Source organism: Pygocentrus nattereri, chromosome 7 (genome assembly GCF_015220715.1).
Source record: "Pygocentrus nattereri isolate fPygNat1 chromosome 7, fPygNat1.pri, whole genome shotgun sequence".
NCBI classification, from domain to species: domain Eukaryota; kingdom Metazoa; phylum Chordata; class Actinopteri; order Characiformes; family Serrasalmidae; genus Pygocentrus; species Pygocentrus nattereri.
In genome coordinates, this window is record NC_051217.1 from 23,388,821 (window position 1) to 23,406,385 (window position 17,565).

General features: G+C 41.2%; 1 protein-coding gene across 1 annotated transcript in view; it reads left to right on the forward strand.

Annotated features, from left to right (window-relative positions):
* The first annotated feature begins 6,642 nt into the window (after positions 1-6,642).
* The window catches only part of relt (RELT TNF receptor), a 66,540-nt gene continuing 55,617 nt past the window's right edge, over positions 6,643-17,565 (forward strand). The window contains exon 1 of the mRNA XM_017704119.2: positions 6,643-6,768. The gene's annotated coding sequence lies outside the window, so the exon portion shown is untranslated. The remainder of the gene's footprint in view (positions 6,769-17,565) is intronic.

Below are 17,565 nucleotides of genomic sequence, written 5' to 3' on the forward strand. Positions count from 1 at the left end.
AAAGGGACGTCTGTCCAACCAGCTCATGCTAATGTCCACATACGTTTGGCCATTAATGTGTATATTATGGTTTATTTAGGTGCCCTTTATGCTGTCCTTCAGTAAAATGAGATTTAAAGTCCCATCATGAGGCATAACATTATGACCACCTCCTTGTTTCAAAACTCATTGTCCAGTTGATCATCTCAACTGACTGTATAGGTGCACTTTGTAGTTCTACAGTTACAGACTGTAGTCCATCTGTTTCTCTGATACTGTGTTACCCTGTTCTTCAGTAGTCAGGACCCCCATGGACCCTCACAGAGCAGGTACTATTTGGGTGGTGGATCATTCTCAGCACTGTAGCAACACTGACGTGATCGTGGTGTGTTAGTGTGTGTTGCACTGGTCTGAGTGGATCAGACACAGCAGTGCAGCTGGAGTTTTAAAATACCTCACTGTCACTGCTGGACTGAAAATAGGCCAACAACCAAAAATATCCAGTCAACAGTGTCCTGTGGGCAGTGTCCTGTGACCACTGATGAAGGACTAGAGGATGACTAACACAAACTGTGCAGCAGCAGATGAGCTGTCATCTCTGACCTTACATCCACAAGGTGGACCGACAAGGTAGGTGTGTCTAATAGAGTGGACAGTAAGTGGACACAGTGGTTAAAAACTACAGTCTATAATTGTAGAACTACAAAGTGTACCTATTTAGTAAGTGGAGCTGATGAAATGGATGAGTGTAGAAACAAGGAGGTGGTCATAATGTTATGCCTGACCACCAAGTCAGCCTACCGCAATTTTGCTACACCCATTCCCTCTGAAGTTATAAGGAGTCTTTCATCCTGGACTGCTTTTGAATGAGGCACAATACAGGGCAGCCAATCAGAACAGAGCTCTTTTACAAATATAAGTCTTAAAGGTGCACAAAAATAACTTGTTTAATTCGAATTTGATGAAGAAAGGCTGGAAAATGGTCAGGTTAAAAACAATTATAAGTGTTGTTGGTGTACAAAACAGCCAAACGTTATAACTGGACATAAAGTATTAGAAAATGTAGTATATGGGCCCTTTGAACAAACCAAAATCACCTGAAATCCATCTCCTGGCTTTTGATATATGATCAAAAGAGGGTTTTCCTGCTCTGGCCAGCACGTCCCTTTAAGAACAACTCTATAATTACATGTAACTAAAGCCTTGGGATGTAATAAGCCTGGACATTGAAGGGGTTAAAGGATGATGAGTATATTAGCGTCATTAAGGAGGTGGGGGTTCACCCAGGCTGCTGAATGCTGTGGATTCACAAGCACATGCATTTCAGTCACTACAACATTCATTGAAGGTGAATGGCAAGCACAAGGCCAGTTCACTTCACTGCACAGGGAGCCAGTTGTGGTCCAGAACAATAGCATTCTTGTTATGGCTCATATGTGTGGCATTCATTGACTCCATTTGAGGGGGATGGGGAACGGATTAAGTTTTCATAGGCTCAGTTTTGTCTACTCACAGCCTGAGGGACGCTTTAGTGTCATATCTGCTGTGCACATGCATTAAAAACTACAGGGCCAATTGTAAAAGTCATAATAATGGACAATTAGAGGTGGATAAGGAACCAATGCTGTGGTGTTAAAGTGAAATTTATTTAATTTTCCAAAATGTCTACATAATTAAGTGGTCAAGATGTAAGCAAAGTCATTCAGAGTGGTTTGGTGTGAAAAGCTCTGTTCTAGAGAAACTTAGAGTCAGAATCGTTCACAGTGGTGGTGATAGGAACCAGACGTCCACCTCTAAAAGCTCCCTCTCAAAGGTACTACATGAAGTGCTTATGAATTCACTGGCTTTACAGTGGCTTTGAGTGACTTTTTGTGCAGTTTTAGCATCCATTAATGTTGGAGGGGTGCATGGAGGGTGTTGTGAGGTGACGTAGTCCCCAAAGAATCAATCAATCAATCAATCAACCTTTATTTAACCTCGGAGAACATCAAGGGTGACCCTCATTTACAGTGTTGCCAGATTGAAACAGGAAAAAGGGACTGATAATGAGTGAGATGTCATCAAATAATAAAAGTAAGTTATAATAAATTGCTAATAAAAATACATAACTGTCAAAAATATAAAGTAATTAACGCATAACAACAATGTAAAAGCTAATAAGAAGAAATAAAAAAAAACAAAAATAAAATAAAGCAAAAGGTGATACAAGATCTAAAAAGGAAACAAAAATTAATTAGTGACTGAGTGGCAAGAATAAGAATGTGAAGAATAATAATGAATATACAAAAATAATAAAATACCTAAAAAGATGAAAATAAGACAGTAATAGTGAAAATGGAACAGTTGCATGCAGGGTGCAGATTTTTCTCTGTTTTCCCATCATCGACATTCCATATAAACTCAAGACTCGTATAGGTTCACTGGTGGTTCTGGATGGTAAATAAAATGTCTATATCTGTGTTGTAGTCATGGCGACCCCTGGTTCCCATCACCACCACTGTAGAGACGTCTGCGTGTCTAAGTTTCACTACAGTGAGCCACTTCATGTCAAACAACTCAAATGATTGAGTTATAAAATTTGAACGTTGATGTAACTCCCCTTTAATTCAGCGAAATAATGACTCAAATGGACATAAAGAAAGGCAGCAAAAGCCAACCTGATTGAATAAGGCCCAAAAACATGCCTGCAGCACTGAGTTCTGTTCGTGCCTGCAGCGCATAGTCCAGTCAGCATCTGTCAGCCTGAGACTGGACGTTTCAAGTCCCTGTTTTTCTTTCTTTGGGTCCTTTTGGTCTAATAAGATGGACGAAATAAGATGCCTAAAGCACCAAACTGAGAGGTGTGAGCAACACAAAAGCAATCCAAGAGCTGAACCAGCACGACAGAATGAAATTAAAAGGTAAACACAGTCAAAACACACCACTCACTCACCAGTCCATACGGTCCATGCAGTCTATGGAAACAGCATTTATTGTTTCTGTGTTGTCAACTAATGTACACACATCCACCCGTTCAGCCTGTAGCACTTTATCTGCACCCATTCACACTGGAACAGGAGGGATTCAGCTCTGAGTGCTTGTTGTGATGCAGGGCAGCCAATCACAACAGAGCTCATTTACATATGGGCTATATTTCCAAAAGTATTCACTCACCCATCCGAATCATTGAGTTCACATTCAACGATTTGGATGGGCATACAATGTTGTATGTGGAGCTCAAGGGGAAGAAATGAAATACAAGAAACCCTTAAGCCCCCTTTCAACAATGCTAATGCAAATGACTTAGTGGAAGCGCTTACGGCCCACCGCTGGTTAGAACCGTTTCATGTAATTTTTGTACGAGTTTCCTGGAAAGACAAGACAGATGGGAAATCCCTTCACATCTGAGTAGATCAGCAGGTTGTCTCACTGTTGAGCAGCATTCCTAAAGCTTTAGTTAGACATGGAAAACTGCAGCATTTTCAACATAATCTCTGTAGGATTTGCTCAGTCATCACAGACAATCATTTTAATGTGCCTTCCTTATTTCATAAATCAACAGAAATCTGTTGAACTAAAACGCTTGTGGTAGAAGTGAATGGGCGGGTTGTTTTCATTTAAGTTCAAACATCCTTTTTACAGTGTAGTATTCACTGAATTATTTGTATTAAGATTAATATCTGAAACTTAAACCTGAAATTATATTCATCATTTTAGGCCAGTGCCTGGCAGTGCTTTCCTGCTTCAACACTACTCATCAGCTCATTAGCAAATACTTAATGAGGTTAAAGTGGTAGTGCCTGTGCAAGAAAACTCAAAAATGTGCAGGACAAGGGGATTAATCCAGGAGCAAACTGGCCTAATATATCAAATACTAACGAGAAGTCCCTCATGATTTAAAAACTGGTGCGATGGAGCAGAACAGCCTTAAAATGTGTGGTGCCGTGGGATCAGGATCTGGCTTATATGTTCTTTAATGAAGCAGCTTGCCCTCAGATGAGCCTTCAGCTTAAACACCATCGTCCAAGCCTCAGGACACCTGCTGTGAATGTCCTGCAACAGCGTCAGCCTGGACACTGCACCTGTGCAAAGCTGCAGGTAAAGGTCATAGCAGATTCGGTATTATGTGTGCTCACCAGCAAGCAGGCAAAGCAGAATCATATCAGTTGATACACATTTATTTGACAGATTGAGATCACATTATAATACGCTATAATTCGCTAATAAGTATTATAAGTATAATAATAAGTATTCGCTCACCCATCCAATTTATGAATTCAGGTGTTCCAATCACTTTCATGGCCACAGGTGTATAAACCCAAGCCCCTAGGCCTGCAGACTGCTTCTACAGACATTAGTGAAAGAATGGGTCGCTCTCAGGAGCTCAGTGAATTCCAGCGTGGTACCGTGATCGGACGCCACCTGTGCAACAAGTCCAGTCATGAAATTTCCTCGCTACTAAATATTCCACAGTCAACTGTCAGTGGGATTATAACAAAGTGGAAGCGATTGGGAACGACAGCAACTCAGCCACGAAGTGGTCAGCCACGTAAAATGACAGAGCGTCATGTTATAACAAGCCTTACATCACCAAGCTCAATGCAAAGCGTGGAATGCAGTGGTGTAAACCGCTGCCACTGGACTCTAGAGCAGTGGAGACGTGTTCTCTGGAGTGACCAATCACTCTTCTCCGTCTGGAAATCCGATGGACGAGTCTGGGTTTGGCGGTTGCCAGGAGAACGGTACTTGTCTGGCTGCATTGTGCTGAGTGTAAAGTTTGGTGGAGGGGGGATTATGGTGTGGGGTTGTTTTTCAGGAGTTGGGCTCGGCCCCTTAGGTTCAGTAAAAGGAATTCTTAATGCTTCAGCTGCAAGAGATTTTGGACAATTTCATGCTCCCAACTTTGTGGGAACAGTTTGGGGGCGACCCCTTCCTGTTTCAACATGACTGCGCACCAGTGCACAAAGCAGGTCAATAAAGACACGGATGAGCCAGTTTGGTGTGGAAGAACTTGACTGGCCTGCACAGAGTCCTGACCTCAACCTGTTAGAACATCTTTGGGTCAAAAGTTCCCATAAACACACTCCTAATCCTTGTGTAACATGCGTGTAAAGGCAGGCGAGCAAATACTTTTGGTAATATAGTGTATGTATTCAAATTATTTTGCATTAGTTAAAGCCATAATATTTTGGAAATGTGGGATTTGGTGACCCCTGTGGTGGAATTGTGTAACTGCATGCATTTTACAAATGACCATTTGTAACATTGTTGAGCTTTTGACCACTTCCTTTAACCGGTATACTGTTATATATGTATTTGAGACCAAAACATCAACCCAGACCTTCTGTTTGAGTCTGTTTTTGTGACGTTAAAATCCTAAAAATGTCTGCAACATCCAACCCAACACCGAAATTACTATTTCAGGCTTTACAGTGCGACTCACGGCAGCTCACGCATCACGCATTTTAACATGTTTTTTCCCTCCTAGCTCACTAATGCTACTTCTCTCAATTTTAACAAAAACCTGCATAGTGCAACTTAAAAATAGTAAATAGGGGATTTTAAAATGTTAGTGCCTGCTGAAACAACCAGAAAGGCCATTTAATGTTATCTTATTGAATTTATGTATGTCCTATTAAAAATAGTATTTAATAGAGATGGAAACAGAGGTATGTCACAGGACAGGCCAGTGGGGCTAGTGGGGCCAGTGAGGCCAGTTTGCGGGGAGGTGGGGAAGGGTGGCGGGAGGTGGGGGAGTGCTCACGACCACAAGGCCCAGTTAAACAGCCCCAAGATGGACTATCGGGTCTATTTTTTCGTGTTGTTGTCAGACTGTGGGGGTAGGGGGGCCTTCAAAGACCCTTGTGCTCAGATGTCTTGTGAGAACATGATCCATCGCTGAATCACAATAATCTGTTACCCAGTACGCTATCAGAAGACCCTGGATTGGATAACAGAGGGAAAAATGAATCTTATCTGATTCTGTAACAATACACTAATTATATATATATATATATATATATATATATATATATATATATATATATATATATATATATATATATATATATATATATATATAGACATGCTTTACTTTTAATGTAAGTCAATCGAACCAGACGTCTTGTCGTTTTGGGCCATTTATTTTGGTCCATTCATCATGAAATATATATATATATATATATATATATATATATATATATATATATATATATATATATATGTATGTATATATATATGTGTGTGTGTGTATGTGTGTGTGATATTTATGTTTATAAGCTTATTATATGTGAAATAATATGACTAATGCAAGCTTGTAACTTGACTACAGACCCAAGAATTAGATTTGTGATGAATTATGAAGCATTAGACTGTATAGTTATCTTTTAATAAAAAGTATTAGTCGTGCTTATTATTATTATCATTATTATTATTATTATTATTGTTATTATTATTATTATAATCAGCCTTGTCTGACCGCCAAACGCATTTTGAACGATTAATCAATGTCTTTTCATTGGACATCTTTTTCTATTCCCCACCCAAATCCTGTCAAACCCCGCCCTCCCTGCGCTACGATTGGCTGGATTCCCTCCGCCAATCGCAGTCGCACTGCCCCGGTGTGACGTAGCCGCTCTGAGCTCGCCATAGAGTTTCCTCTGTTTAAATTTTTTGGATGACAAAGCGGAGCCGCCGCTTTCCTGCCGGCTTTCTCTGTGTCTTCTGCGTCTTTCTTCACCTCGCTGCGTTTCTCTACCCGGAGAGATGAGCATCGCTGACCGGTAGCTGACAGCCCAGCACACTAAACAGGTACGTTTCAAACTTACTGTGTTTCATTCTCTTTATGAACTCAGAGCATCGTGGCAGCTGAGCTGCTGCCTCTCACCGCAGAGCCGCTTCAGCTGCCGGGCTTAGACTCCCACCAGAGGAGAGCTGGTGTCCCAAACACGTCTGAGATCATATTTAATCCTAGAACGCTGCCTGGACCTCACCTATAAATGATTCATGACAGTAAACGCCAGTAGCAACGTTCCTCGCCTTCTCCAGGGGTTCTTTAGTATAGAAAATGGTTCTATTTGGAACCATGAGTTCTGTATAGAACCGTTTCACACTGAAGATTGGTGGAGAAAGTGAAAATGGTTCCATAAAGCACCTAAAAAGGGTTCATCTGCTGAGATGAGCTTGACTCAACAACCCTTTTGGGTGCTATTTTTAAAAAGGGTTCTGAGTAGAACCATACACGTTTTCCATCAGTCTGAAGAACCATTTCACCAGGGAAAGAACCATTTAAATACAGAATGAGAAGTATAGTATGAGTATACAAGTCATGGCTCTAAATAGAACCATTCCCTCTAATAAAAGTTGTGTTGTGTGTAATAAAGGCTGGTCACACTGGTGGTCTGAAGCTCTATAAGGTGGGCTGTGTCCACAAACTGATGGGCTTTATGATGGTCAGGTTTAGTTTTGGTCTTATGCAAAAGACCAGTATTCTAAAATAATGATGTAATACAGGATTCCTTGTGGAATTAGTATAATTGCTATAGTTTTGCTACAGAATACCACACAATTAGTATAGATTGCTATACATATGCCCGACTTAGTGGTCAGTTTTAGTAAATACATTAAGGTTGAGAGTATATTTCATAGTCTATTCCCATTGCCCTATTCTCTGGTTGACTTATTCGTCCAGAGCATTTCATTACATAGTCATTAAACCCGTTAAAACCCATTTACACTCATTTCACCCCCACAAATCCCCCAAATCCAACAATACGTCGTTCATTATTCCTGGGCTGCAGGCCAATCTGATGCTGTGCTCTCCCCCTGCAGGCTGTATCATTACTGTCTTCAGTAACATTGTCTTTATTAGCGTTAGATATACAGACTTAAAGCCGGTTCCTCTGTAGTTAAAACCCCAAACGCGTCACGTCCATCTGCAGAGCCGTCCAGGTGTGCAGCTGTCGTAGGCTGAGCTCTGGGATGGCGCGGTGCCAGGCTGGCATTTACAGCCTCTAGATTTCTTGGAAGACTATAATAACCAGACAAATCGCTTCCAAAAGACGTCTGATGGAGGGCGGCGTTTCAGACACTTACCTGACTGCGTAAGACCCCAAAGCCCTCAAACCTTTTAACAGTATATACAGTGTCCATTGGAGGCTGAGAAGAGAGAGAGAGAGAGAGAGAGAGCACACAGACATGTTTGCTTATGCTGTGAAAAACGTCATCCAGCCCAATCGCATGTCATTAAGGTTTCATTTTAACAAAGCATTGCACAGACCTTTCATTGTCCTCCGCTGGAAATGAGCTGAGTGTGAACGAGAGCGTGGGGCTCACGTTTAAATACACTTCTTCACAACATTGCACCGATCCTGCCCACAAGGCAGGCTCTCGCACACCCACTGGCACCAGACTGAAAGTCTCCAAACGTGAGCAACAGTCTTTTAGGTCTAAACCTCTGTGGCTGTAGTGCATATTTGCAGTTAAAGTGCATGTGTGGTGCATTTAGCTATAATACCTCTGTATATTGTGGCTATAATGCATGTACATCTACGTATCACTGCTGTTGGAAGAAAACCTCATATCTCCAAAATGGTAACTTTACAGGAGAAGGAAAAAACCTACTTACCTTTTAATGTAAGTCAATGGAACCAGACGTTTTTCCAAGTGATTTTGGCCGTTTCTTTTGGTCCGATCCTCAAGAAATTTACACATAATGTAAAGGACATCTGGCTTTTTCAATTTGTCATAAACTGAAAAACGATAAATATGCAGCAATGTACATATAATACATATTACACATACATTGTATGTGCAAAAGTATCCAGACAGCCCAGGCTTTCAATAAAGCTTGTATAATCTCCATAGAAAAGCAGTTTAAGGTGACCATGTCCACTGCCATTCGTGGGCAAGAGGGCTACAAAGCCCTCCAACACTGGGCTGTGGAGCAATGGAACTGTGTTCTTTGGAGTGATGGAGCTCCATCCTTTATCTTTGGGATGAGTTGGGTTCCAGAACTGACCACCAAACATCACTATGTGATGACAGTAATGTTGTGGTGGCGGAAAACTTTGAACTAGAAGCCAACGAATGAGAAGTCTCGTAATAAGTCGAACGTTCAGAGACATTTTACAAGAAACTGTTCTACTTTTGAGGAAAAGATTCCTGCCGGAGATGTGAGAAAAGCAGCCATAGCTGGGCTAAAGCTTAAAGCAGAGCAAAGTGAGTGTGTTTTCATTTATATTTACAGCCACGATGGTAAACGTTTCTTAAATAAATGTTCATGAGCTGTTGTGGCTCCCAAGGTGGGATTTTTGTTGAAAGGACAAAGCATCTGGGTTGCCGAGGCCTGTACTAGACCGTCATCTGTCATAAATGCTGCTTGTGTCTGCTTTGATCTAACGTTGATTGACACAGCACCAACGTCAGGTGATCAGTTTTTTCTGACCTTGTTGTTGTTCTGAGTATTTTGGGAGTGAAATGATACAGAACTTTATTTTATCTGACTTTGCAGGTTAGTGTGTATCACAGTGGCCATGCTGATAACGTGGTGTCAGGGTTTAATGCTCGCTCTTTTTCAACCTGGCTGACTTGGCAAGCTATGAGACATGATCAGAGGTATGTCACTGTGATGGACACTGAGCTGCCACATCGCTCATTCAACCCCAGAAAGTATCATTATAACCTAATGTCACATCTAATTGGTCACCTGTCAACATCCAAGATAGCATATGTAACATTTATGACAAATGGAGTGATTGGAATTGAAATAAGTGTTTATAACAGTTTATGTCAGGCTGTGTCAGTTGTCATGAAGGGCTTATGTAGGTGGCATGTAGACTTAAACTTTACATTATTGGTAAATCTACAGTTTACCTGATGAAAATGCATATCGCTGTTGTCTGATCAAAACCTTGTATCTCCAAAATAATAACTTTACAGGAGAAGGAAAAAAACCCTGCTTTACTTTTAATGTAAGTCAATGGAACCAGAGTTTTTTCCAAGCAGTTTTGGGCCGTTTCTTTTAGTCCGTTCATCATGAAATTCTCACACAATATAAAGACAAACTTTTTAAAAAATTATATCAAAAACAGAAAAATCATCAAAAATGGAGATACAAAGTTTTGTTCTGACAGCAGCAGTCGTTACTTAAGTTAACCTCTTCAACCCCTTGGAACCACCGGTGGTTCCAAAAAGCACTTAATCATGTTCTTCATAACTTTCATATTTCATAAGCTACATTCAGAAGCTGGGCATCGTATGAGGCTGTATCTCTTCTTTCCAGTCAAATAGATGGTGATGTCATTTTAAACCCTTATAATAAAAGAAGCTGAACTCAGTTTGTTTTTCTACTGAAAGTTGACCATTTTTCCCCAAATCTGGGCGGTAAACTATAAACAGGCGGCGTCTCTTCAGTGATCTGCTCTGTAAACATTACTTTTATAAAATAACACAAAGAGCGTCTGAGAATTTTGGCTTTCAGCAGTAAATGGTAAGCATATAGTGATGTGAGTAGATCATAAAGCACATGCTCTGTTAATCTGAGGGAGCTTTTGCAAAAATATAAATAAACAAATAAAAGTTTTCATTTATTTCATTCAGTTACTGAATAATTCGCCTTACGATTTGGTCACAAAAATTTAGATGGGCAAACCAAAATATACCCTGGAGAATAAGAGGCTAGAATATAATTAATAATTAGATTCTCCTTCTCTCTCTCACAGTAAGAAACAGAGCGGAAAACACTGTTTCCTGAACAAACGCGTCCAGTTTCAGTATGTGTTACAGCTCTCATGTGGCAAGATGATGCAACACGGCTCATTGTTGAGGCTGTTAGTTAATCTGCTAATGCAGATGAGGTGATGCTCATTTAAGCCTTGTGGTGGTATGTATAGCTCCAATATTGGGATGGTTTGTTGGCTGTATTGGGTACAATTAATTTCCCTATAAAATAACTATATTGGCAAAAGTATTCATTCACCCATCCAAATTCAGGTGTTCCAGCCACTTCCATGGCCACAGGTGTATAAACCCAAGCCCCTAGGCCTGCAGACTGCTTCTACAAACATTAGTGAAAGAATGGGTCGCTCTCAGGAGCTCAGTGAATTCCAGCGTGGTACCGTGATCGGACGCCATCTGTACAAGTGACGAATCACACTTTTCCGTCTGTCAACCTGATGGACGACTCTGCGTTTGGTGGTTGCTAGGAGAACGGTATTTGTCTGACTGCATTGTGCCGAGTGTAAAGTTTGGTGGAGGGGGGATTATGGTGTGGGGTTGTTTTTCAGGAGTTGAAAAACAGAGTTCCAGTAAAAGGAACTCTTAATGCTTCAGCACCAAGAGATTTTGGACAATTTCATTCTCCCGACTTTATGGGAACAGTTTGGGGACGGCCCCTTCCTATTCCAACATGACTGCGCACCAATGCACAAAGCAGGTCCATAAAGACATGGATGAGCCAGTTTGGTGTGGAAGAACTTGACTGGCCTGCACAGAGTCCTGACCTCAACCCGACAGAACACCTTTTGGATGAATTGGAGCGGAGACTGTGAGCCAGGCCTTCTCGTCCAACATCAGCGTCTGACCTCACAAATGTGCTTCTGGAAGAACGATCAAAAATTCTCATAAACACACTCCTAACCCTTGTGGAAAGCCTTCCCAGAAGAGATGAAGCTGTTATAGCTGCAAAGGGTGGGCCGACATCATATTAAACCCTATGGATTAAGAATGGGATATCACTCAATTTCATATGCGTGTGAAGGCAGACGAGTGAATACTTTTGGCAATATAGTGTATATAAAGACAGTATTTAAGTAAAATACTTAAGAAATACTTGGCAGAATCTTCCAACAGTGCACAACTGAAAAGTAACTTAAATTTGTTTCAAATAAAACTAAAGTACTAATTTTGGAGAATAATAGTGCAGTGGAGTTTGCGAATAATAGTTTGTAGGGTAGTTCTGCCAAGTTTTCCAGATGGCTGAGATGTAAAGAAAGTCATTCAGAGTGGTTTTGCTTAAAGAAACATTTCTTTACAGTGATGGTGATAGGAAGCAGACATTGGTTAATACATCTAAAGTTTTCTTTAAGGACTATTTAGCCTTACAACACACTCCATATACCTCTCCAACTCGATTTGATTTAAAAGGCCGTGAAATTATAACCATTTGATGTAGTAACGTTCTGTGAGGGGGCTTTTAGAGGTGGACGTCTGGTTCCTATCACCAACACTGTGAGCAATTCTGACGCTGTAAGTTTCTATGGAACGAAGCATTTCAATCTATCACTCACTCAATTGATCACTCAATCAATCACTCAGTCAATCATTATTTCAACTCAGAAGTACATTAAGGGTGACCCTCATTTGCAGTGTAGCCAAGCAAATTACAAGGTATTGAAAAGGTGCAAATGAAGTTTCCCAACTAAATCGAGTGAAAATAATCAAGACAAAAAAAAATAAAAGAATAAAATAAAATAAAAAATAACAGTTCAAATAGGAAATGGGCATAAAATATTAATGAAATATTTAATGAAAACACATTAAAATGAAGAACCAACATAGATAGTAAGCAAGGGGCAGTCGTGGGCTGGAGGTCAGGGAACTAGCCTAGTGACTGAAGATCGCCGGTTTGATCTCCTGAGCAGACAGTACGTGACTGAGGTGCCCTTGAGCAAGACACCTAACCCCCAACTGCTCCCCATGCGCTGTGGATAGGGCTGCCCACCGCCCTGGGCAAGTGTGCACACTGCCCCCTAGTGTGTGTGTTCACTAGTGTGTATGTGGAGTTTCACTGCACGGATGGGTTAAATGAGGAGATCTAATTCCTCTGTGTGCAAAACACAGTTGGCTAATGGTTCTGAATTCAGTAAGAAAACAAAAGTTTTAGAAAAATCAAATTATTTACTAGAACAGTTACATGTTATACTAAAAGTAATATTAAAAATAAATTAATAATAATAATAAATAAAAAGAAGAAAGGAAACGTTCCTCCAACCAAAGGTTGGCTCCAAACCACTGTGAATGTTAAAGCTTGTCTTCTTCAACCTGGAGATGCGAGAAAAGAGGCGATAGCTGGGCTAAAGCTTAAAGCAGAGCAAAGTGAGTGTGTTTTCATTTATATTTATAGCCACGTTGGTAAACGTTTCTTAAATAAATGTTCATGAGCTGTTGTGGCTCCCAAGGTGGGATTTTTGTTGAAAGGACAAAGCATCTGGGTTGCCGAGGCCTGTACTAGACAGTCATCTGTCATAAATGCTGCTTGTGTCTGCTTTGATCTAACGTTGATTGACACAGCACCAACGTCAAGTGATCAGTTTTTTCTGACCTTGTCGTTGTTCAGAGTCTTTTAGGAGTGAAATGATACAGAACTTTATTTTATCTGACTTTGCAGGTTAGTGTGTATCACAGTGGCCATGCTGATAACGTGGTGTCAGGGTTTATTAATGCTCGCTCTTTTTCAACCTGGCTGACTTGGCAAGCTATGAGACATGATCAGAGTTATGTCACTGTGATGGACACTGAGCTGCCACATCGCTCATTCAACCCCAGAAAGTATCATTATAACCTAATGTCACATCTAATTGGTCACCTGTCAACATCCAAGATAGCATATGTAACATTTATGACAAATGGAGTGATTGGAATTGAAATAAGTGTTTATAACAGTTTATGTCAGGCTGTGTCAGTTGTCATGAAGGGCTTCTGTGAGTACGTGTCCTGTTAAAACCACTGTGAATGTTAAGAATTGAATAATGCAGAAATTGGTGGAGCTCTAATTCCTTTCGGTTACTTACCTCTGCTGAAGGCGCCGTCCTACTGTATTTGTCACATTTGGTGCACATTTGGTGCACAATGATTCAAAACATGTTGGCTGCATCTCACATCTCACTGTCTAAATTAAAGCCAGACAGTCCTATAAAGGCCCACACAAATGGCCAGGATTTAAAATTGGAGGAAGGTGCGCCAAGTCTGTCCACCACATTCCATTCTAGGGCTCAGTCACGGCTGGATGGACGGAGGATATTAGCTTTTGTGTGGAGTTTTGCTGCATTTTGTTTTGATCCGCAACATCAGCGGCTTGCGCTCAGGAAATTGATTCAGAAATTTAGCGGCACTGGCAGGTCACGTCCTCGCCAAACCACCGAAACCGAAAGCTCCTGGCCCAAGCCTTTGATCTATTTCTGACAATTCAATTACTCTCCTCTCCAACCAAAGGCACACAACAGGAGTAATAGATGTGACTGAATGAGAGTCAACAATAGTGGCTGTTTGTGGAAGGATGGGATGGAAAAATGGTCTTTATTGGTGATGTTTACATGCAAAGATTTTGGCCAGTCCGGTTGAACACATTCTGATAGATTAAGACTGAGGTGTTTATTCCCACTGTGCTCAACAATCTGATGGACGTTACCATGACAACGAGCATCACGTGAGTCCAGTCAGAATGAGATGAGCAGCAGTGAGCAGTGCTTGTGTTTTTAACTGCTTTAAAATGACGTCAGACTCAAAACGTCCTTATTAAAGAAGGCCGAGAGGAAGACGTCGTTTTCTGAGACACATAAGCTGGACGTCCGTCCCACCGTCTTTTAAAGATCAGAGCATGAACTTCGTCTCCTCTGCAGACCAGTTTCTCCTCCGACATGAATGGTATAAACTCTCACTATGACGCGGCGCACATGCAGAATGGACTTAAACTTTACGATAGGGAATGTAATCGGATACAGACGTTTACATGGATATTGTTCTTCTATTTAACGGATTATTTACAGGATTACCCACCTTGATCAGTTAGACACTGTATTCCGAATGACCTCAATCGGACAAGACTATTCTGAATGAGCTTTTAGTCGGATTATTAACTGATTTTCAGGCTGCATGTAAACGTGGCTACTGAACAGTTAGCACAATATTCAGTGTTGTGGTAGCATTGTTGAAATATGGAATATGGAAATGTAAAATTCTCTCATTTCTTTATAACACCAAAAAATCTATTTAAATAAATCTGAAATTATCACCAGCTCTACTACTGTTTGTTATACAGACTGTGTGTCAACATGTTGTCCTGCTGTTTGTTCACAAACCTCCAATATCACTACCAATAATGACCTCTTGATTTTAATCAGATTCCTGAGTGATACTTTTTCCGATGCCTTCTTGGAGAAATCAAGCCCTCTCGATACGAGCAGACTCCTTCTGTTGTCTGGACAAGTGAAGTTTATTCGTCTCAGACATCCAGCTAGACTGTAAGACATTGGGCTGACACAGTTATATAGCTGGACTGATGCCAAGATTAGACCCAGTTTATACAGGACAAGTAACAGGTGAGACAAACACGACTATATAGTGGTAAACACAAGAATAGGCAGCCTAACATACAGATTCAGCACGTGCGCACAGATGCAGCACATTTCACAGTAAATTCCTTTAAACTGCAGACTGAAAGTGGCTTAAAGAGAAAATGAAAGATGCTGGATGTGGGTATGCAGTTGTGTGCAAAACTTTGGGCACCCTGGTCAAGTCACATATTTTTGAAAAGACACAAACACAACCCCAAAAAGCACAATTTCTGACAAAGTACCACACAGTTAGTGGAACAGGCATGTTTACTGGCTCAGTGAAGGTAACATTGACTGTTTAAGTGTTGATATGTGGGGTTGAATGACGAGGATTCAGTTCTCAGTAGTACTGAAGTCTTTTGGTCTGACCCAGTAGGCTCTTTCCTTCCACCCTGACTTTTTAATTAGATGCTAATCGTACAGAGTTGTGTCATTACAGTTTGAAACACTGCTTTATTAGGTTTCTGTTTTCTTTTGTACTTTTTGGAGTACCAGAAGGATTTTGGGATGCTGACCACAGAAATGATTTAAATTTTTTTATACCAAGTAATGTTTTGAGAACTGGCCCAGCGTGTGGTGATTGTTGCTTTACTGCTAAAGCACTATCTGTGCAGAAATGCAACTTTTTTCAACATCATTGAAATCACATATTTGACTGGCCAGTAAAAGATGTATCACGGACTTGTTTTGTTCAATTGAATCGTTAAAAACTATAACCTGGCTTCTAAGTGGCGCAGCCGTCTAAGCGTTGGCCCCGTCATCAGATCATTAGTTCAATCCCTGGTGATGCAACAGCCATCTATAGCTGGGAGTCCAAGAGAGCACAAGTGGCCTCGCTATCTCTGGGTGGGTAGGATGGCCCCCCTTCTCCCCCCATCACTCAACGTGATGCCAGTCAGCGCAGGCGTCTGTTAGCTGACGTAACAGATCTGGTGGTTGGCGCTCTCCTCTGAGCACATTCGGCTGTCCCGTGACGTTGCGAGAGCGGCAGTTCGAAAAGAAGCGGTGGCTGGTTTCACAGGACTTGGAGGAAGGCTATGCTGCCTTCACCCTCCTAGCATTGGTAGTATCATGTCATTGGGGGAGTCCTAACTAGTGGGTGGAATTGGAGGCGATTAAATTGGGGAGAAAATCGGGTAACAATGAAAAGAAAAAAAACCCTAAAAAAAAAAACTATAACCTTCTTGGCTACTGCAGTCGATATATAGCCTCATGTCACTAACACAGCATATTCTGCATTCGTGTAGGGCTGGGCAGTATGAAGTGCATATTGATATTGTGATAAATCATTGTTATAACACAATACAATATGCTTTCCTGAACATACTGTGGGTATCATCAGTACTGATAGACAGGGACTAACTGCATATTTCACTTTAAAGACTGCAAAATTGCTCCCTTTTAAAGGGATTTAATGCCAAATACTGAAAAAAAATTATAGTATTCCGTTTTTGATAATATTTTTTTATTAATAGAGCACTACTGGGCCTTTTTTCTCTGTTCCAGCTGATCAGATATCTGGAAAAAAAATAAACATTGTGACATATCGAGTATCGTGAAAATATCTTGAAGTATTGTGATATTATATTTTTCCCATGTCGCTCACCACACGTTCCCGTATGGACTGTTAGCCAACCTCAAGTCTGTTAGTGAAGAACATGAAGGTTTTCACCAAGACATCACCAATCAATGGTATCCAGCCAAGTGGAATCCATTGTCGCTGCCTGACTATTGATTAGAGCACGGGTGTCAAACTCAACCACTAAAAGGGTCAGATTTAAAAATCTCAGTGTTTCTAGTTTATTTTTTCTTAACCTTTTGTCCAGACTGGTCATTGTTTATTCTAAATATGCCAAAACTACACCGGCAATTAACAGGCACTGAATACTTTATATTATCCATCCATCCATTTTCCAAGCAACTTCTCCGTCAGGGTCGTTGGAGCCTATCCCAGCAGTCATCGGGCGGAAGGCAGGATACACCCTGGACAGGTCGCCAGTCCATCGCAGGGCAGAGAGACAGACAGTCACTCACACACTCACACCCAGGGGCAGTTTAGCATGTCCAGTCAGCCTGACTGCATGTCTTTGGACTGTGGGAGGAAACCGGAGAACCCGGAAGAAACCCACGCAGACACCGGGAGAACATGCAAACTCCACACAGAGAGGACCCCGGTCACCCGGCCAGGGAATCGAACCCAGGCCCTCCTCGCTGTGAGGCGATAGTGCTACCCCCCACGCCACTGTGCCGCCCACTTTATATTATATTAGCACTT